A 25,159-nucleotide genomic window follows, 5' to 3' on the forward strand; every position below is an offset into this window, starting at 1 on the left:
ATCATTTCTTGACTTCTTTCAATGTCACCCTACGTCTACTGAATGCTGCTGATGGATGCTATACTGCAGCAGTGAAGAGAAGTATCCACTCCTCTCCCCTCTCCGGTGGCAGATGGTGCAGTAGGACTGGTAACCGTCCTTCTTATCAACCCGTGAGTGCTCCTTGCTGGCTTCAGGTGAGGCTGGCCGGGTGCGCCTGGGTGAAAATAGGAATGACTCCCGGTCATTCCCAGTAGGTGGTACAGAACAACTGGTAACCATTTTCATCATAGCAACTGGGGGCTGAGTTTCAATCAGCCCCTTCCCTTTCATGTGAAAAGAAAAGGTTCTGTACTGCCTGGACTATCATAGCAGTGGGATGCTGAGCTCCTCTCCCCCACACTGCTTAATGTCCTGCCTGGACTATCATAGCACCGGGAGGTTGCCTCTCCCTCATTTTATGTCACTAAAAACTCAGTGTTTCTTATTCCTGCATTCTTTATTACTTCATGACACAAATGGGGGGGACACTGCCACGGTAGCCCAGGAAGGTTGGGGGAGAAGGGAAGCAACGGGTGGGGTTGTTGCAGGGGCACCCCCTGTGAATGGCATGTAGCTCATCATTTCTGCAGGATCTGACACAGAGCAGCTGTACTCTCTGACACACTGCTTCTCTAGTACATTTGCCCCATATTCTAGGCAGGACTGACTCTATTTTTAGATACCATAAAGGAGGGATTGACTCGGGGAGTCATTCCCAGTGTTGCTTTTGCGCCCCCAGCCAATCTCAGTCAGGGGCACCCATATAGTAGCATACAGCACAGAAGGACAGATAACCGTCATCTCATTGCCAAATTACACTGGCAGCAGATGGTACAGAACAACTGGTAACCATCTCTGCTATCACGCAAAAGCAAATGAATGCTGCTGTGTAGCACTGGAGTATCGCCTCTGTCCGCGGCATTCAGTACACATACGGTGACTGTAAAAAAAAAAGGTGAACGGGCTCCATGGTTGCCATGCTATGGTGTCTGCCAGGGCAATCCAGGGGAAAAGGGCTCGAAATGATTGTCTGTTGTTGCTTTCCCTGAGGAAGGAATGACTGACGACATTTACCCAGAACCACCCGCGACAATGATTTTTGCCCCATCAGCCACTGGGCTCTCAACCCAGAATTCTAAGGGGCGGGAGAGACAGCGGGAACTATGGGATAGCTATGGAATAGCTACCCACAGTGCAACGCTCTAGAAATCAATGCTAGCCTTGGACCATGGACGCAAACAGCTGAATTAATGTACTTAGTGTGGCCGCGTGCACTCAACTTTATGCAATCTGTTTTATAAAACCGGTTTACGTAAAATCAGAATAATCCCGTAGTGTAGACGTACCCATGGTGTCATCTTCCTCCCTCTCTCTGGACCAGTCTGGTCAGGACATCTCTCAGGATTAGGATGAAGAAATTCTAGGGTCCCAGGAAACGGTGGGCATGTCAGCCATGATGGTGACACTCACTCCAGTAGCCAACTTTTCTAGCCAAAATCTCTTTCTTTAAGAACCCCTAAAGGGACTGATGGGTGCAGTCGCCCATCCCCTCATTACTTTGCTCACCTATTAGGTCTGGTTTAATACACTGATTTTGGTTCACTGATTCTTCTGCCTCTCACTGCCTTATTTATGAGGCATGATCTTAGCACACATTGTGAATTCTATCAGGAAACCTTTTCCTTTGGACTATTCAGTCTCTCTTTCTCCTTCCCTATAGAGGCCAACCTGTGCCTCCAGAGCAACATGAGGCCCTTCAGAAGTTAATATGCTGCTCCTTTCATAGGCACCGAGTCCAGGGCTGCAGCTACAGGTGCCAACTTTCCAATGTGCTGGGGGGTGGTCACTGCTCAGCCCCTGGCTCTGCCCCCACTCCACCCCCTCCTGCCTCCTCCCCTAAGCCTACTATGCCCTCACTCCTCCCTCTCCCCCTCACCCACTGAGCCTCTTGCATGCCATGAAACAGCTGATCGGGAGGTGCGGGGAGGTGCTGATTGGGGGGGGATGCTAGTGGGTGGGAGGCACTGGGAGTGGGAATAGGAGAGCTAATGGGGATGTTGCTGATGTATTACTGTGGCTCTTTGGCAATGGACATTGGTAAATTCTGGCTCCTTCCCATGCTCAGGTTGGCCACCCCTGTTTTTTTTCCTTTTTCCATCACCATTTGCTATTAGAGGCTACTGTGACATCTGATGAACTGTCACATACTTTTCACAGTTGAGCGCATAATGAGGATAAGTTTGTAGGCCAAATTATTACAACATGTATTAAACTCTGCAGTCCATCTGTGAGGTTCTTTTCCCCAATTTACAGAAGGTTATTACCATCAATCGTCCATTAAGCTCTAACAAAATACTAGTCTCGGTGCTTAAAATGAAATTAAAGAGTGTCTATGACCCAGAGAGCTTAAATATAATAGACTGAGGCACTGGAGAAACCACTTCTTTCTTTTATATATTTATATATAAATAAATAAACTTGGCCGTTGTGATATAAGAGGTCAGACTAGGGGATCACAGTGGTCCCTTCTGGCCTTTGAACTATGAAATCAGTTCCTTGTTATGGTTGGCAGTGTACAAATATTAGAGACGATACAGAAATTTCCATCACCCAGGAAGCTCTGTATTTTGATATTTTGTTTACTCCCAAGAGGGTCCAGAAAGATGAAATGTCAAAATTTTATGAAATGAAAAATTCTAAAACGTTTAGATGCAGAAATGTCTAAACATTTCATCTTTAAATTTGATTGGAACAAAATATTTCTTCTTCAAATGTCCATTTCTAATGAAAACTTTCATGTTGAACTAATACTTTAATTTACAATGACCTTGAAAGGACTCATTTTAATATCAATTTAAGTGAAAATGTCTATTCAAAATGAAAATGTTCATTTCAATTGGACATTTTGAAACAAAATTTCTTTTCATTTTGAGACATCAAATTGAAATGGAATCCTCTCCCCTCCCCAAGAAAAGAAACATATGTTTCTTCAAAATTCAGATTCTCCCATAGAAAATTTCTATCTTGACGAAACAACACTTTCAAATTTTATTTTCCAAACATGGGAAAAATTTTTGACCAGAATTAACACATATAGAAATGGTCATCACTCCTGTTCTAAAGAAATTACAGTCCAATAGAGTGACACCTTGCAAAAGCAGGAGGTGAGAGTAGCTAAATCATGCTATTTTCTATACAATGAGATGGTTACAAAAGTCGTGAATTTTGATGAGAAAGAGGGACATGATTTTTTTCCATGAAAATATTCCCATTTTCAACCAATTCTATTCATTTTTTGAGAAGAATGTGAGAGAAGAAATTCTCCCTGTGAAACCAGTAGGAGAGGGTGGTATCTTTCTTAATGGGGACAGGGCCTGCATTCTGTTATTCCTAGTTTTAGATGGAAAGAGATATGGGACTACCAGCAGATACATGGATGATCGTATGATCCAAGGCAGAAACATGGATGGAAGAGATCAGACTTCAATATCTTCATCTCCACTGACTTTCTGACTGACCTTGAGTATGTCACTAGGACTGCCATTTTCCCATTCAATAGGAGTAGGGCACCTAACTTGCCTAACCTCTTTTGAAAATCCCAGCCTGCTGGTTGGCTCTTCATTTACCAGACATGATATCTCTGCAAGTCCAACTTTGACAAAAGGTGGATTCTGAATCATAACTTTATTCTCTGAGGCAAAGTCCTCAGCTGACAAATATTGGTATAGCCCTGTTTCTTTCAGTGGAGTTATGTTGCTTCCACCAGCTGTGATGCTGCATCTAAGGGTGAATTTCACTGGGGTGCATAGAGCCAGCACCACTTCCTATTATGTTTAGGTTTTAAGTGGAAACTCAATGATACACTGGTCTTTCCAACTGAATGGTGAGGGAATTCTGAGGTATGTAAAATCAATTTAGAATATGGACACTATGGGCAAGATTCCCAGTTCATTTAAATCCATCTAGTTCCATTGATGTAATGGTGCTAAGTCAATTTACATCCAGAGTTAGATTCACAAAGGAACGTAGCTGTTCTAATGCTGAGCATTGCAGTGGATAATTTTTAGGTTATTTTTGTCATCATTTGGTTCCTAGAGCCTGAGTTGGGCAGCCAGGCTCACTACACGGTAAAAGTGGAGACACAGACACCTAAGAATGGGATTAAAAAAAAGCCAGCATGACAGATGGTTCCTTAACCAATGGGAAAGGCCAAGCAGAGGGTTGTGTTCTAAATACTGCAGCTGTCACAGGAGTTCAGTCTCTGTCTCCTCTGAGGGAAGACACCTCCTTCACCTTGGAATTCTCAGCTTGGAAGCCTCTAACCTCACTTAAGGTGGCAAGAAACCATGGCAAGAGATGGGAGAAAAGAAGAAGGAATTAGGTGGAGAAAACCCCTCAGATTGTATCCTGGCAGTTAGGGATGTAGGAGACCCTCTTCAAATGCCTAATAAGAAGAAAGATTTTTAAAAGGGATCTGCTTCCTCCCACGTGGGTGCCCTCACCACTGTGATATGGGATACCTGATATGTGTCCTTCTCAATCTCGCCTAATAGAGCTTTACTTTCTTTGTGTGATCACACTCATTATTAATTATTGATATTATTGGAGACAGAGACATTAATAGGGATGAATCTTATAAGATATTACAGATATTAAATAGGGTTTTCAACAAAATACTCTAGAAGAACTACATAATACAATAGACACAGCTGTTTTTTTCATAGAACTGGCCATATCCTCAAGTGGTACAAATTGGCCATAGCTGTATTAAAGAAAGAAAGAAAGAAAGAAAGAAAGAAAGAAAATGTACATGAATGTCTCTAGATTCTGGTGCTTCTAGCATGCAACCTACATGGAGACCCAGGATCCTTTCTCCCTTGCTCCAGTGTCTCTTCTATGCAATGAGGATGTGACCTGCTGAGTTTAATGGAACCACTCTGATTAAGAGCAGCTGAGGCTTTGGCCCAAAGCTTCAGATACCTGAACTGAGACTCTCCAAAACAGACGTTTTCCACAATTCAATTCCCCTTTATTTTATTTTATTTTAAAAATATCGACACTACTTGAGAAATTTGAATTTCTGAAACATTTTGTCTATAGCTGTTTTCACCTCCTTGTTTTTCAGGCTGTAGATGATGGGGTTTAACATGGGGGTTAAGATGCTGTACAGGATGGAGAACATTTCATCCAGAACCACAGAGCAGACCGAGCTGAGTTTTGTGTACTGGAGAAAACCTGTCAGGTAGAATAAGCCAACTATAATCAGGCGGGAGCTGCAGGTGGAGAAGGCTTTACGTCAGCCCTCCGCAGACTGTATCCTCAGGATGGTGGAGATGATGTGAATGTAGGAGATCAGGGTAAGGAGGAAGGAGCTTGAACCAAATATCAGAACAGAAGTAAGAAGCACCATTTGACTGGCGAGGATCTCAGTGCAGGCCAATTGTAACAGAGGAGGGAGCTCACAGCTGAAATGGTTGATTTGATTGGGCCCACAGAAATGCAACTTGAAGGTAAAAACAGTGTGAAGCAGGGCATAGAAGAAACTTATTGCCCATGCCCCACTCACCAGCTGAATAGAGATCCCTTTGCTCATTCTCTCCATGTAACGCAATGGGTCACAGATGACAGCGTAGCGGTCATAAGCCATCGCTGAGAAAATAAAAATTTCAGTAGAAGCCAGCTGCAAAATGAAGAACATCTGTGCAATGCAGCTATTGACAGAAATAGATTTGTGCTCTCTAGGAAATGCACCAACATCTTAGGTACAGTGGAATAGCAGATATCAACAAAGGATAAATAAGACAGGGAGAAATACATTGGGGTGTGAAGGTGAGGATCTGCCCTTATCACCATCATGATCATCATGTTTGCCAAAAGTGTGATTAGGTAGACAACTAAAAACACCAAGAAGAGGTAAATCTGCATCTGTGGGTCATTGGAAAGTCCCAGGAGAATAAATTCAGTCACTTCAGTTTCATTTTCCGTGGATCCTTACTCAGGAAAACTGACCTGTCAGACTGTAAATAAAAAAAATTAACACACAAATAAATTGAAACAGCCTATGGAGATCATCTGATCAGTAGGATGAATGTAAAGAGGCCTACTACATCCTATAAAATCTGTGTTTAAAATAGGCAAAAATAGGCTAGATACAGAAAAGGACTTTGGCACCAAACTACTCCTTTAGTTCCCTAAATCCCAGGATAAGGTCCCACTGGTACTCACAGAAACACTGTTCAGCTGTGATATTGGAATAGGTGGACATAGTGCTCCCTCATTCTCTCCTGCTGAAGCTGTTCCACTGTGGTTAAATAATGAAAAAAGCTTTGGAGCAGAGGGACTGGATACTCGACCTCCTGCATCTGGAGGTGAATGCCCTAACCACCAGGATATAGAGTCACCCTTGCTGTTTATCTAGAGCCTAATATCTCTTTCATCTGTCCCATTAACTTCAATAGAGCTACAGCTGATTAACAGCAGCAGGAGATTTGGCCCATTGATGCCTGTGGAGCTATGGCTGATGCACACCAGCATGGGATCTGGACAATTCTATAAATACTCTACAAAAACTGCAGAATGTGGTATCTTTAGTATCTTATTGGATTGATCCTTATTAAAATATCTAGAATTCTAGAAGAGGAAGAAACCTCTGAGGCCTAGAAATTTTGGGGTTCCACGCAACAGAGTATATAGCCTGTCAACCCAAACCAGTTGGAGAATATGGCATTCATACTAATTATCAATTACCTCTAAAGTTTGGCTCAGAAGACCGTGTCTGGATGACAGCCTCCTCCTCAGCAGAGTGTTTTGTGTGGAGGTGGGCAACCTCATGAATCATGCAACTGTCCAAACAACCAGAGATCATTTCTGATAACAAAGTGAAAAAGATTTGTCTTATAAACCAAGAAGTGATCTGCGATTGTCTTTTAGCAAAACCAGAAGAGAGAGTCTGGAGCACAGAAAATGATCCAACACTGGAAGGAGAGAAATGACAACACCGAGAAAGAAATGACCGAGCATAGACTCATTACACAACTGAGAGCTTTATTCCAAAGAGGAGAATTTACACAAATGAAGACTGAAAGCCTGAAAAGGAGATTATTCATGTAGAACTGTGTACAAACATTTTGGTGGGAGCAGTGACATAAGATAAACAGAAAGCAGAAATGAAAGAAAATTGGAGGACAAATATGAGTGAAAGAGCATCTGAAGAAAATACAGAAAATATGAAGGATTTGTTGATTGAGATCATGCAGAGTGTAAAAGACATTGAGCACCAGCACTACCAACTGAAATTTGTAGTCTATCATGCACTGGATGATATAATGCAAGTACTTAATGAAGTGCTCAAAGAAACTGGAGAAAAAACCTACAAGGGTTAGCCAGTATAATTATATAATTTATGCTACAGTAATAGTAGCAGCTCATTGGTTTAACATCAAGCCATCTGAACATATGAACCATTGGAAAACTTCCTATCTTCAAGAACCTCCGTCGAAATGAAGATTAAAGCAGAAAAGTATGCTTTTTCATTGAGATACCAGCCTACTGGATTAATATGAGAAAAATCATTTGAAAAGAAAAAAACAGCAGCCTTGGAGATGAAATATAAGCTGAACAAAAGGATGTGAGAGTTAGGAAGGAACAGTGTAAAGAGAAACTGATTGCTTAGTGTCATGGACTTGAAAGATTTCAGCACAAAGTTATTAGTATTGAGAGAACAGTCACTTAATCAGAAACCCTAAGAAAGTCTTTCATCTGATTGATGGGAAAAAACAAACAAAAACAAAAAATGGAACAGGCAAAACTTCTAACAATAATTCTGTGAAAGATGATCTGGATAGTGCTAGCTCACAATGGAATGCCGGTTCCTGAGCAAAAAGGCAGCACTGGCTAAACAGGAGGACCACAGAAGATTGAAAACAAAGGAAGTCTACCCACACAATGGCTACCTTTTTTCTACCAGAGAGCATCCAACAGTGTCTCACGATCAAGGATCACTGAGACACTGAAAATGTCCATGGTTCATCCACAGATCATTTCCTTTCTGCAGCAATCTATGTTTAACTGGAGCACTAGACTCTACCTGGAAGGGACTCATTGATGAGGTTCAAATTAAAAGAGAAATCTTTCAAGGGGATTCCTTAGCACCAGTGCTGTTTATGTGATAACCAAGCTGCCACTAACATGGATGCTTGTTGAGATAACCACAATTTACCATATCAGCAAAGACGAACAACCAGTTAACAATTTGTTAGACATGAGCAATCTGAAACTACATGAATAGTCACAAAAAGGAGCTACAGAGATCCATGATGTGTGGAAAAGTTTAGTGAAGCTATAAAGCTACATGTTGGCTTGGCTAACTGTGTGTCAGCATCTGTAAAAATGGCCAGACTGGTACAATCTGATAACATATAAGTTAATGAAGGAACTATCCAGGATATCTCAGCATGACCTGTACAAACATCTTCGAATCAGGGAACTGTCAGGGCTACAAAATAAGAAATTGAAAGAAAAAGTGAGGAAAGAATATTACAGATGTACAAGAACTACTCTATGGACAAAACTCAAGTCTAAGAATGTGATCTGAGCCATTAATATGTGGGGGGATTCCAGTAGTTCAGAATGTTGCTTGAATGATCAAGTGGAATCAAGTGGAGAAGAAAAAAAATGACATCCAAAGAAGACAGACAGCTGCTGGTGATGCATAGAGTATTAGATAGCAATCAAGTCATGGACAGGATGTACATCCCATGATGTGATAAAGGAAAACCTCTGCTATCTGTGGAGGAAGCAATTGATAATAAAGACTATAATATCAAAATATATGAGGAGTTAAACAGAATAAAGATCATCCGGTCACGATAACAAGCAATGACTGAGCTGCATCCAAGCCCAAGAAAGGAGAAAGCAAACTACCAAAAAAGATTTGAAAGGTTTACACAGAGATCAATGCACGGACAGCGGTGGAGAGAGATCAGACATATTGGTGATAGAAGATTGGCAAACTCAAGACTTGTAGAGGGATCTCTCAAAAAAAGAGGTCGAGCCTCATTATGAGTGGATAAGAAAAATGCTTACAGGGTTTAATTATGCAAGAAGTAAAATTCACCGACAACTGCTCCCTGAGCCACAGAATGTGTTCTAAAAATGAAGAGATGGTGGAGCATGTCTTGAGCAACTGCTAGAGCCTATCTGGGAGAGAATATATGAACAGATACTCTGAATTTGCAAGAGTCTGCACTGGAGCCTCTGTACAAATCCATACTTGCCACAAACTCTGCTATGACAAACACCAAGCTGAAAGCACCCTAGAGAATGAGGATGGTAAGATTTATGGGATCTGGCAATTGTCACAGACTGAATGGTGCAGTCAGACAGGCCAGACATAGTTGTAGAAAAGTACAGCAAACAAGCCCATGTGAACTGACGTTCCTGTGCCGGCAGAGAAATAAACATACAAAAAACAACAAGGAGAGAGGATGGTGAAGTATGAAGAATGCTGCCTTGAAGGGGAGCAATTATAGAAAACTAGAACAAACACAATCCTAGCAGTTATTGGAGCTAGGAGTAAAACATGGCAGGACTGCAAGACATCATGGTCAGTGACTTACAGCAGACATCACTCTTAGGCACTGTGAGAGTGTGAAGGAAAGTCCAAGGAGAATGAATGAATTTGAGCACCTGAAATGGAGGAATTCTGTCCAGGGTTTAACAAGACTCCTGACTACCCAAACCTACAGAATCCAGTCAGCTAGTATTTATAGGTGACACATGGGGATACATTTTAGACAGCAGCTTCCTCCTTTTGACTCAGTGTCCTGCAAGTCTGAATATCAGGCTGCTCATACATAGGAGAAATCTGTCCTGCCCTCTTGGAAGTGAATGGCTGTTTTGACACTGATTTTTAGTGGAAATGAGAATGAAGCCAGTGTTCTGTCCAACGCCAAATTGATGTTTAAACTCAAATGTCTGCCAGAGAGAAACTAAATCTTTTCCCCATTATCAGCTCATCAGACAAATGCCCAAGCAAAGAGATCTTGTACTAGAACCTGAATGTCACAGGCAGATTTTGTGCAAAGTGAACTCCAAAGCTAAGCATCTCCAGAGAAAGCCTTGCTGCCAACCTCACCACTCTCAAACACAAACACTACTGTTAACATGCACCAACTGATCTAATTTGTCTCAGTGCTGTTGAGAGAGAGATAGAGCTGGGTGATTCATATAGTAGCTGGGTTGCCAGCCATGGCTCATGTGCTATAACTGACAGTGTGAGCAGAGGGTTGCATCCAGGCAGAAGTCAATGGGACTCTGCAGAGAGACCCACTCCTAGATAAGTGGAGCAGAATCTGGTCCTTTGAAATCAAAAGATTCAAGTGAATAAGAATATGAATCAACTCACCTGCCTTTTAAATGTGGATCATAAATATGGTGAGATCATTCTGACCTGTGATTTTCTCTGTTTTTAGTCTACTTACCTACTTGATGATTTGGCTATCTAGTCTGTCTAGCTATATCAGGAATAAAACGTCTCAAGACACCCAAAAGGTCTATGGATGTGACTCTTGGACCCGTTACCCTGAGCATTGAAACTACTCAAGGAGTGTAGGGTTATCTGTGGGAGTGGAGCAAAAAGCCTTTCCTGAACTGCCTCCAAGACTGAAAGCTGATTTCCTGAGAATGGTTTAAATGCTGTTTTGTTCCTCTTGGGACAAGATCTCTGAAGTTCACTCTCTGTAACAGCTCCCAGTAGCACTGAGCTTGGTCAGCACTCAAGCAATGCTCTGTAATGCCTGAAAATGAGAGCAATGAGACTTGGATTATCCCAGGATTTAGGCACCCAATCTCAGCAACAGTCAGAAGGAGCTAGACATCCTAATAGCAAATTATTTAATCTCCCCTACACTTCTTTGAAAATCAAACCATAATATATATTTACCATAATATGACAACACGGGAATAGCCTTAAACTTCGCTAATGGGAAAAAAGGAGTAAATAGACTACATATGATTTTGATACTGTCTCACGTGGCTCTCATAAACAAACTAGAGAAATACAACCTAGATGGAGCTATTATAAAGTGAGTGCATAAGTGGTTGGAAAATAATTCCCTGAGTAGTTATCGGTGGTTCACAATCATGCTGGAAGGGTATAATGAGTGGGGTCTCACAGGGATAAGTTCTGAGTGGGGTTCTGTTCAATATCTTCATCAAGGATATAGATAATGACATAGAGAGTACACTTATAAAGTTCATGGATTGTACTGCTGGGAGGGGTTGCAAATGCTTTGGGGGATAGGATTATAATTCAGAATAATCTGGATAAACTGGAGAAATGGTCTGAAATAAATAGGATGAAATTCAATAAGGACAAATGCAAAAGACTCCTCTTAGGAAGAAACAATCAATTGCACACTTACAAAATGGGAAATGACTGCCTAGGAAAGAGTACTGAAGAAAGGGATCTGGGGGTCATAGTGGATCCCAAGCTAAATATGAGTCAGTGTAACACTGTTGCTAAAAAAGCACACATCATTCTGGGATGTATTAGTAGGAGTGTTGTAAACAAGACACGAGAAGTAATTCTTCCACTCTATTCTATGCTGATTAGACCTCAGCTGGAGTACTGTGTCCAATTCTGGGCACCACATTTCAGGAAAGATGTGGACAAATTAGAGAAAGTCCAAAGAAGAGCAACAAAAGTGATTAAAGGTCTAGAAGACATAACCTATGAGGGAAGATTTGAAAAAAATGAGTTTGTTTAGTCTGGAGAAGAAAAGACTGAGAGGGGACATGTTAACAGTTTTCAAGTACATAAAAGGTTGTTACTAGGAGGAGGGAGAAAAATTGTTCTTAACATCTGAGGAAAGGATTTGACTCAATGGGCTTAAATTGCAGCAAGGGCGGTTAAGGTTGGACTTTAGGAAAAAACTTGCTAACTGTCAGAGTGGTTAAGCAGTGGAATAAATTGCCTAGGGAGGTTGTGGAATCCCCATCATTGGAGATTTTTAAGAGCAAGTTGGACAATCACCTGTCAAGGATGGTCTAGGTAATACTTAGCCCTGTCATAAATACAGAAGACTAGACGACCTCTCCAAGTCCCTTCCAGTTCATAGAACATCAGGGTTGGAAGGGACCTCAGGAGATCATCTAGCTTAACCTCTTGCTCAAAGCAGGGCTAATCCTCAGACAGATTTTTGCCTCAAATGGTCCCCTCAAGGATTGAGCACACAATCCTGGATTTAGCACACCAATGCTCAAACTACTGAGCTATCTCTCCCTCCAAAGGAGTCACTGGTGCAGTCCAGAACTGAACTCAGCTCACCTGCATCTCAGTCCATTGTTTAGGTCACTATCCTTGCATGTGGGGGATCATGGTTCTCTTCCCCTCTCTATCTAGAGGTGGAGGCAGAGTTGTGAAGTGAGTTCTCCCATCTCTGAGGAAAGTGCCTTAATATCTGGGCTATAAGGTATTGTGGAGTATTGAAGCTGTTCCACAATGTATAAATAACTATTTATATATATACACACACTCAATGGACCAATGCGTTGGACCTATCAAAGGAGTCCCCTAACACTGAGCTACAGTGTAATTTTATCTCAATCACTAGCTAAGAATTTTATTTAAGTGGAATAGCTTCAATAAGAAAGCTTGAGAAAACTCCACCCCTGTGTACCTATATACTGGTGCTTAGGGCCTTCAGCTGCGAGGTCAAAGCTTCAGTCCCTGCTCTACAGCACGTAGAATGGGGAATTGAACCCAGGTTTTCCAGAACACAAGTAAGGAACACTGGGTTAATGGTTGGAAGAAGAGACACTATCTCCTCTTTCAGGTAACTTGGTCAACCAAGACCCATTGACTTGTGCTCTAAATCATTTAGGCACTTCTAGAAATGCCACCTGCAGTTTCCATTTCATGAGGAAAAATGCTGTAGTTTGTTATAAAGGAGAAACGCCCATGGTGCTCTGTCAGGAAACTTGACTTTGTTCTTCCCTGTTTTGTTGTTCGCCTTAAGGTCTGCCTGAGAAGAGTGCAATTATGATTTGTGTATGTAAAGCAATGGAGGCTGGGATTTTCAAAGGAGCCTAAGGGAGTTAAGCACCCAACATGCATTGAAATGCAATTTTCACTCAGCCAGTGGGAGTTTTACATGGAGTAAGGTCTGAGTAAAAGGTGAGATCAAACCTAAGGATCTGACTATTAAAAAAAGTACATTGGATAGGAGTCTTGCTCATGCAGGCTTGTCAGTCAAGGAAGAAACCAATATCTATTGTCTAGCACAGCTGATCTCAAACAGTGATGCACTGTCCTCCAAAGGTCTGTTGGCCATATTTTTAAAGGTCTTTAGGAGACTGAAGACACAGCTAATTGCCTAGGTGTACCTAGCTCCCATTGACTTCAAAGGGAGTTATGTACCTGGATGCTTTTGAAAATTCCAGTAGGCATCTATCTTTGGAAATCTGGTGATATGGTAATCTTCCTTCTGGCCTGGAGAGAGGAATACTTTTAAAACCAAGAACTGGAGAGGCTGAAGTATTGGAAGACGCAGTACAGAAATGGAAGAAGTTGGAAGACCACTGGCTCGGAGGGAGAAAGGCATGATTAGACTTGAGAAAACTTTACAGAGTGCAAAGCAAAGAAATTAAGGAGAATATTTAAAGTCTGAGTCTAAGGGAGACAAGTTGGATGTGATCTTACATTTTCAATGGAGATTAGCTCCAAAATCCCATTGACTGTCAACTAACTCCCTTGGGCTCCTTGAAGAATCTCAGCCTGCCTATATACAAGTAGGTGGTTAGATATCAAGAGGGTGAGTGGACTGGTAGGCTGGCCTACCAGGAGGGTATAAAATGATGTAAGTTAAAGTAGGCTGCTATCTAATTTATTGTTCACGTTTTATGGCTCGTAGGATCTATGTTGTGTCTCAACTTTTAAACAGTCCCTTGGAGAAACCTCTTCAATGTGCCAGACCCCCACAGGGTCCCACTTTTCTTTAAATTCTTGTGACCTTTCACACCCTGAGCTCTGCACAGTGAGTCCTTGTGTTGGCATAGAGAAGCACAGCCTGCAGTCTATCCTGGTCCAGCCAGGGCTCCTCCCAGCCAAGCTGCCGTGGAATCCATTGTTGTCTCTCTTCCTCAGTTAGTCCTAGGTGAGGGCTGCTGAGCTGCCCTTAACCCATCCATCTGACACCTCTTGGCCCATCCTCATCCTCCTCCTGCAGGCCCATACTGAGTTCACATATTCCGCCTGCTGGAGTTGCCCATGGGCAGGTATCAGTTGTTCAAGACTTGAGGCTCCCATTGTCTTTCTGGATCTTCCATTGAAATGGGTCAGTTCCGGATGGGCCTTAGTGACCCATTCCTACAGCACCAAACAGTGACTTGACACACCCACACACCTTGTTTGCTGCTCAGTCCCTAGGTAATTTTAACCCTCTGCATCAACTAGGTAGCAATCCCTAGTCACATAACTGTCTTGCATGTCATTCATTACATTATTTCAGAAAATTCCCACTTCATCACACAAACTCTGACTGGACCCTTGGAATATACCCAAATCACTCTACACAGCCTGTCCAGTGTAGCCTATTCTGTAGGTTATGTATTAATTATATTGATCACTTGAGAATTCCTAGTTCTGTCTTTGAGGGTTGATAGGTTCTTGTCCTATAACCAGTATCATTAAATTTACTATATGGTTGGCAACCCCGATGTGCACAGTGGCAACAGTCACACTATAGGAACTCTTCTATATTTACAATTAGTTCATTATTATATTTAACAAAGTCACAAACACTCTAATTTAGTAAGGCAGATTGAGATACTGCAGAATGCACATCTGCACATCCATATTCTCAAACCATCCCTTGCAAACAACCTGAAATATTAGCCATTATCTTCATTCTCATCAGCAGTGGCCATCATTCTGGCTCCTCCCAAGGGATAGATCTCTCCCTCCTACCTTCCACAGACTGGGATGCAACTTCTATAATATGTTATGCCAGAGGTTCTGAAACTGAGGGTCATGACCCCCCCAATCCCCAGGCTCTCATATGGTTATTACATATGTCAGAAACTGACAGCCTCCACCCTCAAATGCCACTCACCTCCAGGATTTATAATAGTGTTAATTTTTTTTTAATTGTGTTTTAATTTATAACGGGGCAGGGGTCACACTCAGAGGCTTGCTATGTGAAGGGGATCATCAATACAAAAGTTTGAGAACCTCTGTGTTACACTGACACCACTATATCTAATGCATATTCAGTAGGCCCCCCCCTTCCCTGTATTTGTATTTCCTCATCCTACTAATATTGAGGTGTCTTTCTTCTATAGGTTAGTGTATTAATATATATAATGACCATTTCAGCTCATGACCAAACCCATCACCCCTTGCTTAAGCAGATTTGCAGTTATTACTTCCATGTTCATTGTGGCAACACTTACTGGACCATTCTAACTCCTGCCATTGAGCAAGCTCTTCTTAGTTCACAAAATCTAAAGGTAACGGTTGCTCTGTGTCAAGGGTTACAGCATACTTGACCACACTTCTGCTAACTAATGCTTCAGCTAATATCTTACAGGATACAGGCCTGTACGTTTCTTGCATTACAGCTGAATATAATGAAGGTAAGCCACTGAATATACTAAAGGCAAGCTAGCCCTATGAGCTATACCACTCCCCAGTTCCATGGGTTATTTGGAAGACTATCAATATCAGGAACTCAAAAAGGGCAATCAGGGCCAAGGGGAAAACCTGAGTCTCCAAGTAGCCAAGGATTCATAGTCAGTTCCAAGCCAGGGTCAATACCGAGTATCAGAGTCCAAGTCACATTTCAGGGTCTGAGTCAGGAGGCAAAGTCCAAAACAAACCACAGTCAAGCCAGGAGTTCAAGAACATAGAGCCAGAACAGTCAGAGCAACTACAGAAGATCCATGCTGTTGCCTGGACACATCCCAGAGCACCCATTGGGTTTATATAGGGCAAGGAGCCATGGGGCTGCTGCCTATTAAACCCTTAATGTGGAACTTCCCATGGTCTGTCTCCACAGCAGGCCATGGGATATGGAATGCAGGCTGGTTACTGCTGCTGTGTAGCATTCTGGAGTGGTTAAGCAACTAATACCTCTGCAGACCTGGGTTCTGAACCCATGGGGCTTACCTTCAAATAAATAGAAATAAGAGTCTTGGTCTGGTTTATAGTGTTAAAGTCACTGGGAGAATTAATAGGATTAGGGCACCTCCCTTACAATCCTTTATATTCCCAAACTTGATCTAACAATTAGGGTAAACCTTCATTGCTCATGTAGGCTGAACTGAGTGTTTTCAGTGCAAATGGCTTTTTAGGTTTTCTGAAAACACAAAACCAAACAAAAACCCCACACACATATACAATAAGAGTCTATGGATGTGACCTATTACTCTGCAATGGCCCCATTTGGGACCTCAGGACAGCAAAACCTAGCTAGGCACGTTGGGCCAGAGTGGGAGTAAGGGGCTTAGCTGTGGGGCGGGGGGTCAGAGTGAGGGTGAAAGGTGTGGCTGTGTGGCCATTTTACACTTGATTCTAACCAATAGGGAGGAAGTGGTTGCAAATCTGAAGGTGGAAGGCAATTTTGGGAGAAAGTGCTTGTGAAATGATAGATATGAAATTGCAGAAATCTTTCTTTTCCTTACAGTCGTAAAATCTGATATCTTCAGGACTCTTGGATGAATGCCATCTGGTCCTCTTGACTAATTACTGTGTAATTTATCAATTTGTTTCAAAACCTCCTCTACTGACAGCTCAGTATAGGACAGTTCCTTTATCACCTAAAATGAAGGGATCTCCCTCCCGTCTTCTGCAGTGAAGATTATTGCAAAGAATTCATTTAGCTTCTCCACAACAGCAATGTCTTTCTTGAGTGCTCCTTTAGCATCTTGATCGTCCAGTTCCCCACTGATTGTTTGTCTGGCTTCCTGCTTCTGATGTACTTTAAAAAAAAAGTGCAGTTAGTTTTTGTGTCCTTAGCTAATTTTCAGTCAGTTAGTCCCTGACTATGTGAGCAAGAACAGTGTAGGCAAACATGTGAGAGAGAGAAAACTTAGTACTGTAGTAAGTGAAGGCCCTGATAAAGGCCCAGTATGAGGCCTGAGGCCTGAACTAAAATAATGGCCAAGACTTTGCTAACATAAAGCAAAGTGAAGCTCTGAGCCAGAGGCAGGCCCTGCTCACAGAAGCTGGCAAGGAAAGGGCTGATGCTGCAAGATGATACGTACCTAAAAGGTACTGAACACTAAAGAGCAGAAAATTCACATACTTGCACATTCCACACAGATAACAAGGAACAGACTGACCCATCCCAATGACAGGGGCAAAAGGGTAATATGATGGATAGAGTTGTTTTGATCGAACCAACATGTACAAGGTGAGAGGCGGCACCTTACTACGTAGAGGGGTTGTACTTTACTACGTAGAGGGGTTGTACCTTACTGCGCAGAGGGCTGCACCTCAATACGTCAGAAGTGATGTGTAACTTGTTTGTACCTGTGTATAAAAATGTATCCCTGGGGTGATGTCTTTGTCCGGCCTAGGGGGCAGTGGAAAGTCCCGCCACTAACTGAGCCGAGTCCATTGCCAAGAGGCACTTTCTCGTAGTATGCCCTGTAGAGTAACAATCTAGAGGGAACTGCAATTGTGTCCGAGCGCAATAAACCTGGCCGACGTGCCTTCGTACCTTACTAGACTCTGTGGTCATTGGGGGTTCTCGTCGAGTCTGCTGTGTCAGCTATTTGCGCAAAGCTGGGACGGCACACAGAGGGAACACACGCACGCAGCCGAGTGATACCAACAAGGAGAGAGCAGAGCAGAGCACCACACCGGTAGTGCTTCTGACAACACACCTCTGACAACAAGTACCACCTCAGAGCTCTGGCCCATCCCATCCAAGATCCTGTCTCCAACTGTGGCCATCCCTGATTTTTCAGAGGAAGGAGACAAAAAAACTCTCCCAAAATCTATTAGTGGGAAGACGCAGGATTCCTTCATGAACAGTGACGTCTGGCTGAAACCCTGAAGCATGTCCTTTAGGAAAATAAGACATAAACCAGAAATGAGGCCCAGGGTTGCTGAGCCCTGCCGCCCACCAACACACTGTCATAAATTTATCCAACACTTTTTCTAAATTAATTAAGTTGTGCATCCCTACAGCTCCTATTAGAAGGTTGTTCCAGAACTTCACCCTTCTGAGGATGAGAAACCTTTCTCTAATTTCCACTTGAATTTGTTGATGGCCAGTTATATCCATTTGATTTTGTGCAAACAATGAGACAGAATTAGTAATAAGAGCTCTGGCATAACTTTTATCCCAGTGATAGTCATCTCAGATGTAGGAGACCCCTGCTTCAAGTGTCTGAGGAGGACAAATGATTGAAACAGAGATCTGTCCCCTCCCATATACATGCCCTGGCCACTGCGTTATGGGATATCTCTCAATTTCTCCTGCTCAAGAACTTTTGTGAGTCTAACTCCAGCACCCATTGCTTCCAATGGAGCTATGCTGATTTACATACTCTGGGGATCTGGCCAATTGACTTCAATGGATCTGCTCTGACTTAGACCAGTGGAAGATTTGGCTCAAAGTGTCATTACCTGAGCTGAGAATGTCCCATACACTAATTACCCACAAATCTCTGCTCTCTGACTGAAAAAAGAAGAGAATCAACACTGATTGAGAAACCTGAATTTCCCCAATATATTCCTTAGAGCTGTTTTCACCTCCTTGTTATTCAGGCTGTAGATGATGGGATTTAACATGGGGGTCAAGATGTTGTACTGGATGGAGAATATTTCATTCAGCACCACAGAGGAGATTGAGCTGGGTTTTGTGTACTGGAGAAAACCTGTCATGTACAACAAGCCAACCACAGTCAGGTAGGGAGCTGCAGGTGGAGAAGGCTTTATGCCTGCCCTCGGCAGAGCGTATCTTCAGGATGGTGGAGATGATATGAATGTAGGAGATTAGGGTGAGGAGGAAGGAGCTCAACCCTAATACCAAAACAGAACTAAGAAGCACCACTTGATTGGTAAAGGTCTCAGTACAGGCCAGTTGTAACAGAGGAGGGAGCTCACAGCTGAAATGATTGATTTGATTGGGCCCACAGAAATGCAACTTGAGGGCAAAAACTGTGTTAAGAAGGGCATAGAAGAAGCCCGTAGTCCATGCACCACTCACCAGTTGAATACAGATCCCTTTGCTCATTGTCTGCACGTAATGTAATGGATCACAGATGGCAGCATAGCAGTCATAAGCCATGGCTGAGAGAATGAAAGCTTCAGTACCAGCCGAGAGGCTAAAAAGGAACATCTGGGCAATGCAGCCATTGACAGAAATAGCTTTTGTGCTCTGCTAGGAAGTTCATGAGCATTTTAGGCACCGTGACTGAGGAATAGCAGATATCAACAAAGGATAAATGGAAGAGAAAGAAGTCCATAGGGGTGTGAAGATGAGAATCAGCTCTTATCACCACCATGATCACTATATTACCACCCAGAGTGATTAGGTAAATAACTAAAAACACCGAGAAAAGGAAAATCTGCATCTGTGGGTCACTGGAAAGTCCCAGGAGGATAAATTCGGTCACTGTGGTTTGATTTTTCATTATCATACATTCAGGAAATCTGTGACCTGTGACCAGAAAAAAATGAAATTAACACTTATTATTGGGGATGAATGTAAAGACAGTCCTGTTCCATGCTGTAAAATGTGTAGACTAAATTGAGAGAGGGACAGAGGGTGACACCAGATGGTATTTGCGTGTTTTAAATACGCACATCAAGCTGGCTACACAAAAGGACTTGGGCACCTAACTGCCACTTTACAATTCTAAGTCCCAGAATCAGGTCCTACAGGTATTCACAAATACCCTGCTCATCTCTGACTAAGGGTTAGTCTGATGTGTGGCTCCCTCGGTCTCTCCTCTTGAAGCTGTACCTCTGTGGATACATCATGAAAGAGGCAGTGCAGAATTACTGGATTCTTGGTCTTCTGCATGTGGGGTGAGTGTTCAAGCCACCAGGCTATAGAGGAATTTATTCTTTCTCTGCAATCTGGCCTCATGACTTCAATAGAGCTACAGCTGCATTACAGCAACATGGAATCTGGCAGATTGGATGCAATGAAACTATGGCCAACTGACAATAGTTGGATATCTGGACAAATCTATATAAATAATTACAGTCTGTCAGTTGTTCTAGACTATTTTCTGGAAACCATATTTAATATGAAATATTGAAAACACTATTTAATATCTTTAGTATATATTTGGATTCTTACCTATTAAAATCATTAGGATATTTCAAAAAGAAGAAGAATCATGGAATCATAGAACTGAAAGGGACCTCAAGAGGTCATCTACTCCAGGCCACTGCATTCATGGCAGGATTAAGTATTATCTATACCATCCCTGGCAGGTGTTTGTCCAACCTGCTCTTAAAAATCTCCAAAAATGGAGATTCCACAGCACTGCCTTCCTAGGCAATTGATTCCAGTGCTGAACCACTCTGACAGTTATGAAGTTTTTCCTAATGTCCAACCTAAACCACTCTTGCTACATTTTAAGCCCATTGCCTCTTGTCCTATCCTCAGAGGTTAAGAAGAACAATTTTTCTCCCTCCTCCTTGTAACAACCTTTTATGTACTTCAAAACAGTTATCATGTCCCCTCTCACTCATCTCTTCTCCAGACAAAACAAACCCATTTTTTTCAATCTTCCCTCATAGGTCATATTTTCTAGACCTTTAATCGTTTCTGTTGTTCCTCTCTGGACTTTCTCCAGTTTGTCCACATCTTTCCTGAAATGTGGTGCCCATAACTGGACACAATACTCCAGTTGAGACCTCATCAGTGTGGAGTAGAGTGGAAGAATTACTTCTCATGTCTTCCTTACAACACTCATCCTAACACATCCCAGAATGATGCTTTTTTTGCTAAAGTGTTACAGTGTTACATCATATTTAGCTTATGGTCCCCTATGGCCCCCAGATCCCTTTCCACAGATCTCCTTCCTAGGCAGCCATTTCCCTTTTGGGATGTGTGCAACTGATTGTTCCTTCCTAAGTTTAGTACTTTGCATTTGCCCTTATTGAATTTCATCCTTTTTACTTCAGACCATTTCTCCAGTTTGTCCAGATCATTTTCAATTATAATCCTATCTTCCAATGCACTTCCAACCCCTCCCAGCTTGGTATCATCTGCAAACTTTATGTGTTCTCTTTATGCCATTATCTAAATCATTGAGGAAGATATTGAACAGAATCCGACCCAGAACCGATCCCTTCAGGACCCCGCTTGTTATGCCTTCCAACATGACTGTGAAACACTGATAAATAAACTCTGGGAACTGTTTTCCAATCAGCTATACACCCACCTTATAGTAGCTTCATCTAGGTTGTATTTCTCTAGTTTATTTATGAGAAGGTCGTGTGAGTCAGTATCAAGAAGAAATGAATGTGACCAGCAAACATTATCACGACATAGTGATATAATTTTGAAAAGAGGGGCCTGATAGAAAATGAAGGGGATATTTGTTCCTAAGTCACTTAAACCCTGACTCAGTAGGATTTTTGATTCAGCTTTCTGCACATCTGAATATCAGGCTGTAGAGACAGTAGAGAAGTTATCCTGGCATCCTGGAAATGAATCGCTATTTTGACATAAGTTTTTAATGGAAAAGGCAATGAAATCAAGATTCTGTATGATGTCAAAATTATGTTTGTCCCCATACATCCCTAGAGAGAAACTGAACCTTTCCTCTATTATCAGCTCAGGAGACAAATGCCTAAGCAAAGAGATGGACCTTGTACTAGAACCTGAATGTCAACACAGGCAGATTCTGTGCACAGGCAAATTCAATTCCAAGGGCATTTTCCAGAGAGTCCCCTTCCCCTGACCTTTCCCTCCCACTCACACACCTGCTCTCAGCTATCTCAGTGCTGCCTTAAGAAAGAGAGAGAATGAAAGAGATGGGTGATTCAAGTAAATCAGTTTCGCCAGCTATGGCCCCTGTGCTGTAAGCAAATCTGTATGAGCAGACTGCTGCAGCCAGGCAGAAGTAATTGGGACTCTTCAGAGACTCACTCCTAGATAAGAGGGGCAGAATCTGGTCCTTTGAATGAAAAAGATACAAAAATTAAAAAGGATTAAAAATGTGAATCAACTCACCTGGCTTTTAAGCACAGATCATAAATGTGGTGAGATCATTCTGACCTGTGATTTTCTCTTTGCTTAGTCTATCTAGCTCCTTATCGATTTGTCTATCTAGTCTGTCTGTCTCTGGAATACAGCATCCAAGGAGATCCAATATTCTTTACCGGAGCAGTGAAACCCCTCAAGGTGTGTAGGGTTATCAGTGGGAGTGAAGAAAAGAGCTTTTCCTTAGCTGACTCCAAGACTAGGAGCTGATTCTTGAGAGTTGTTGAAATGCTGTCTTGTTCCCCCTAGGACAAACCCTGAAGTTCATTCTCTGTAACAAGCTATCAGTAACATTGTGCTGGGTCAGCCCTTAAGCAATGGTCTACAGTACCTAAAAATGAGAGCATTGAAGCTTGAGTTATCATATTCATCAAAGTGATTCAGGTACCCAATCTCAGTGACAGTCAATTAAAAAGGCATGTGTTTAAAAAGGCTGAGATTCTCAAAGCAGCTGAAGGAGTTAGATGTGCAAACAGCAGCACATTTCCTCTCCCTTAGACTCCTTTGAAGGTCCTAGTCTTAATGTATAATTACCACAAGAGCGCAGTGGAGGAAAATAAATGGGGACTGGCCAGCATTCCTTAAAAAATCACCAACAGCTGGATACACAGGTTAAGGGATGAGAAAGGAGCCAATAGACTGTATAAGATGGCAGGAAAGAATAGGAGATGAGATGAAGGAGGAGCTTTTCTGAATACAACCTGGTAAAATTTTTCAGACAAGTAGTTTAGTCACTGAAAAATGCAGTTTAGTTGACCCAATACTATTTGTGAATTAGAAAAAAAAAGCCAAAGTGTTTCATCCAGGGCAAAACAAACAAACAACAACACAAGTAAAAGTCACAAAGTAGCACCGGGCACCTTAGTGCCTCCCCACATGCGTCTGACGAAGTGGGTATTCATCCACGAAAGCTGATGCTCCAATTTGTCTGTTAGTCTATAAGGTGCCACAGGACTCACTGTTGCTTTTAACCTAGTGGTTAGGGAACTCACCTGGGTCATGGGACACCCTCATGCAATTCCTTCTCGGTCTGATGTAGAGCAGAGATTTGAAGTGAGGTCTCCTATCTCTCAGGAAAGTGCTTTAATCTTTGTGCCATAGGCCTTGCTGGAAACCTAAGCCTAAGTAACTGTATTAACCAAAGTCTGAGAACCAGGGTAGGCTGGGCTTTGACAGAATAGCAATGCACCAGGTAGGTCCATTCCTGACCAGAGAAGATGGTACAAAACCACACAACTCTCTCGAGTAACTATGTAAACGTATCCTTGAGAGATGGTACAAGAACACACCTGCCCCTCGTAAAGATAAGAATGGGATGACAGGATAATGGGTGAGGATGTTTTATTCTAACTAGCAAGTACAAGGATAAGTGTGGTAATTAACATCATCCGGAGAGTAGTACGGAACTTGTTTGTATCAATGTATAAAAGGAGAAGTCCTATGAGGGGCATCTTTGTATTGGCCAGAGGGACAGGACCCTAGTGTCCTATCTTGTCACAGAAATACAGGTGTTAGTGTCCCTGTGACCCCTTGGACAGGGCGCTAGTACTGTGCTTTGCTTACAATAAACCTGTTCGAGGGCCTTCACCACAAAACCAAGCCTGTGTTTTTTTCTTTACGAATAATATCGAGATCTGCTGAATCGGTAAGCTGCATTCCCTGCTCGTGCAGCTGACACTGGAGCTCCAAGAACAGCAGCACTCAGCAGCCATAACAACTTAGCAGCCTTAACAACTGTCCACAACACTAACAACTTGGTCAATAAGGTATTTTGGGGCAGGGCATTCTCAGAGTCTCTGAAGCTCTTTTACTTTGTAAAGTCATCAGCACATCAGCAGCAGCAGAAACACATGGCTGTAACCCAGCCATGGGGGCATGTAGAATGGGTTTCCATCATGAATGGTCCATTCCAAATCTTCTTCCTTTCACAAGAGTCAGGATGGGATGATTTAGGTTTCTGAAGTCCCACAAAATTGCATCTTTCAATCTCATTCATGGTTGCATTCATGCTCTATTTCCTTCTACCTCAACTCTTTAAACCTTCCATAAAAGCATACGGTCTTCTGAACATTGTGCATACCCCCACCATTGCAGTCGTCTTCTTCTCAACTAATACAAGACTGCAACTTGCTGGGATCATTTAAGTATCTCCCTGTTTGTGACAAAATCAAATCAATGGATGTCAAGGATATGTCATAACTTTTGACACTGAAAACTGTTTAATTTCCTCTCCTCAGCTCTTTCTAATTAATATGTTTCTGCTCCGTATAACAGAGTTGTCATCACTATCATATTGAATATTTGTGTCTTAGTTGTCACATAGACATTCTGCCTCCCAAACAGAGGGCTTTGAAGGTGCTGAAATGTCATTGGCACAAGAGCCATCAGATGTGTGACTTCTTCAGATATAGAAACTTGTGCTGTCAAACAACTACCCAGATAGAAAAACCTATTCACCCATTCAATGTGGTTGTCATCTACATGCAGCATCAGCAGGTCATGAGCAACCCCATGGCAAAAGAAATTGTCCATCCAAATTATTTGTCAAAGCATTCAGAGAAATCAGGGTGAGTTCACAAATGACTCAAGGCCAACATTCATTGCTAACATTTGACTGACTAATGAATGACATGTGTCTATGCCTTTTTCAAGAGATCAGAAACTATCCCATATATTTCTGAGCATTTCCTCATGCGATTGCTATACATAATTTTGGATTTTATAATATGTTATGACACAGCACACTGTCTGCATTATTTCTCTTTGTTCCTCTCTGTGTGGCATTTATCCTTCCATCATAATCTATCTATCTATCTAATTATCTATCTATCTGAGTGACAAGATAGGTGAGCTAATATCTTTTATTGGGCCACTTCTATTGGTGAAAGAGGAAACCTTTC

At 42.2% G+C, this 25,159-nt stretch overlaps 1 protein-coding gene and 1 pseudogene across 1 annotated transcript in view; one reads left to right on the plus strand and one right to left on the minus strand.

Moving 5' to 3' along the window:
* Positions 1-25,159, plus strand: part of LOC127032480 (olfactory receptor 12D1-like) — a 411,893-nt gene that overhangs the window by 186,905 nt on the left and 199,829 nt on the right. The window lies entirely within an intron of this gene.
* Positions 5,081-19,322, minus strand: LOC127033068 (olfactory receptor 5V1-like; annotated as a pseudogene).

Source organism: Gopherus flavomarginatus, chromosome 12 (genome assembly GCF_025201925.1).
Source record: "Gopherus flavomarginatus isolate rGopFla2 chromosome 12, rGopFla2.mat.asm, whole genome shotgun sequence".
NCBI lineage: Eukaryota > Metazoa > Chordata > Testudines > Testudinidae > Gopherus > Gopherus flavomarginatus.